The 2421-nt window shown below is 38.1% G+C and overlaps 1 pseudogene; it reads right to left on the reverse strand.

The window, feature by feature from the left end:
- Window positions 1-941: 941 nt before the first annotated feature.
- On the reverse strand, window positions 942-1594 carry LOC132371431 (ADP-sugar pyrophosphatase-like; annotated as a pseudogene).
- Window positions 1595-2421: the final 827 nt, after the last annotated feature.

Consider the following 2421-nt stretch of genomic DNA (forward strand, 5'->3'; position numbering starts at 1 on the left):
CTGAAACTGACATTAGGAACTCAAAACAGTAGGAAATTGGTCCTGCTTTACAGTCAATTTTAGGAATCATTAACTACATAAAGTTCAAATGCACCTAGAAGGTGAGATTTCATTGTTCAAAAATGGAGTCTGATGGTCAATAATTATCTAAGGCTGATAAGTTGGTATACTGTGTTGGATAAACACATTAATAGAAAAAGGTTTCAAGTCTAAGAGGCAATCCCAGATGTCATTCAAAAGTAGCACTCTATGAATTAGGGTGTCTTTCTCAAAAGTCTAAATTGTCTACAAGGCTTCCTGTTATAGGTAAATGTTTTCTTAGATCATTGCTTATAGCAAGGACAATCACTGCTTTGAGAGCATCCATACGTAAGACAATGTTTGGAATATGTGTTTACTCTTGTATAACTCCAGAAGATACCAGTGACTTCTTCCACTCTCCCATCCTGTAGAATGTCTCGCTGCTTATGACTGGGTTTCTGGGTATCTTTCCTACACCCAAGCTGAAGGTATAGCCCTGTTCCTGTCCTTCATCAACTTTATTTTATGCAAAAATCCTAGAATGACTCAGGTGTCTGTCATTCCCATTGGCTTCCTTTTCACTTCAGAAGCATATACCTCCTTGTCTCCTAGCATCCAACATCCTTCCCATTCCTGCTGTGTTCTCAGTGCTAGCTTAGCATTGAGCCAGATTCAACAAATAATTTCTCGAATATGATCTCATCATTTTGGTTTCTTCTCAGAGACTAATATTTATGTTCTGTCATTGTTTCAGCTACCACTGCACTTGAGGATTTTTTTTCTTTTTTTGCATTCTGTGTTGCTTATATTGTATGGAAAAGTTAATTTCAAATCGACATTAAACTAAGCTGAATACAAAGTCTTAGTAAAGGAGGCCCCGGTGGTCTCATTTACAAAAACATGGCCACTGATCTTTGCACCTAAAATTTCAGGAAGGGAACTTCAAACAGCTTCATGTTTGCATGCTTCAGCGCGAGACCATAGGAAAAGACTCTGACATCCACCGTCAGATGTTCTTCAGTCACTTTAGTATCAAATCTCTTCAAGAGATCATTCTTTAGCAAAAAATTACTTCCACAAATTCTCTATCCTCTGGCTTTGGCTTAGGTTTTACATTTTCAGCATCATCTCCATTAACAGTTATTGCCACAGTGTATGTGGTACTGTTGACAAACTTGGATCCATACTTACAGCTAAAGAACATTCAGTAACGTCACCTTCATTGCCAGTTTCTTCCTCAAGCTCCCAAAGAGCAGCTGCTTCTGGGCTTTCATTACTGACTGTGAGACCTGTGGGGAATTCTAGGCTGTAGCTCCCCATTGGCGGTCAGAACTGTTTCACTGGAATGATACATTCATAATAAAGAGTTCTTTGCAGCACTGGGATAACTACCACACCATCAGCTGACTATCCTTCCCAGTTATGTGTTTCAAAGTTTCCCAAGTTCTAGTTTTACCAGTAGGATCCATGTACATTGTTTCTTCAAGCTCGACTGATTTTCCTTTTGAAATTAACTCCTTTGAAATAATAGACTGGTATTCTGAGAAAAATTTGATAGTTCTTGGTTTTCCATAGCTAATCTAATTAGTCTTTTCAGTCCTCAGGCAAGAAGTTCATGTCCAAGGTGTGGGATGAAGAGAAGAGTATTCCTTTGGGAAGGGGTTGAAAAAAGAAAGGGCCATTCTGAGGTCGCAGTCTCGGGAAATGCCAGTGGTACCCAGCCCTGCTGAAGATGCTAGTGACTTCTTCCATTCTCTCAACTTGTAGAATGCCTCTCTGCTTATGATTGCATTTCTGGGTACCTTTCTGGAACTGTAAGATAATAATTTGTATTGTTTTAAGTCACCGAGTTTGTGGTTGTTGGTCAGAGTAACAACAGAAAACAAATACAGATGGGAAAGGACATTCTAAGAAGAGGAATCTGAAAAATGCATAGACTTGAGGCATAACCTATTCAGAGAATGACAGGAGGTTTGGAGTGTTTTGAGTCCACAGTCTGGTAGAAGAAAGGCTGGGAAAGAGATTCATATCAATTGAGACAGGTAATGTTACTGAAAGCCAGACAAAGGTCTTCTGTATTTTTAAAGCAGGTTTCTATAATATTTTATAAAACAATCCGGGAGGTAATGAGCTGGAAATACCAGAGGTATAAGACCAAGAGGATTTTTATATTGCATATGATTTTAATATATATTCTAGCCATATTAGCCCTTCACAAATGCTTAAATTAGATAAGTGAAAGAGGATAGGTTTAGTTAAGTCTAGTAAAGCTCTCTAACATGCTTTTTTCTTTACTCATAATGATTCTTCATGTCCATTTCTTTCACATAAGAATGAGCATGAGAAATCATTATAATAAAAGCAGCAGTGTACTGTAATTTCTCCTAGGGAGCTTACCAT

Source organism: Balaenoptera ricei, chromosome 9 (genome assembly GCF_028023285.1).
Source record: "Balaenoptera ricei isolate mBalRic1 chromosome 9, mBalRic1.hap2, whole genome shotgun sequence".
Taxonomy (NCBI): Eukaryota; Metazoa; Chordata; class Mammalia; order Artiodactyla; family Balaenopteridae; genus Balaenoptera; species Balaenoptera ricei.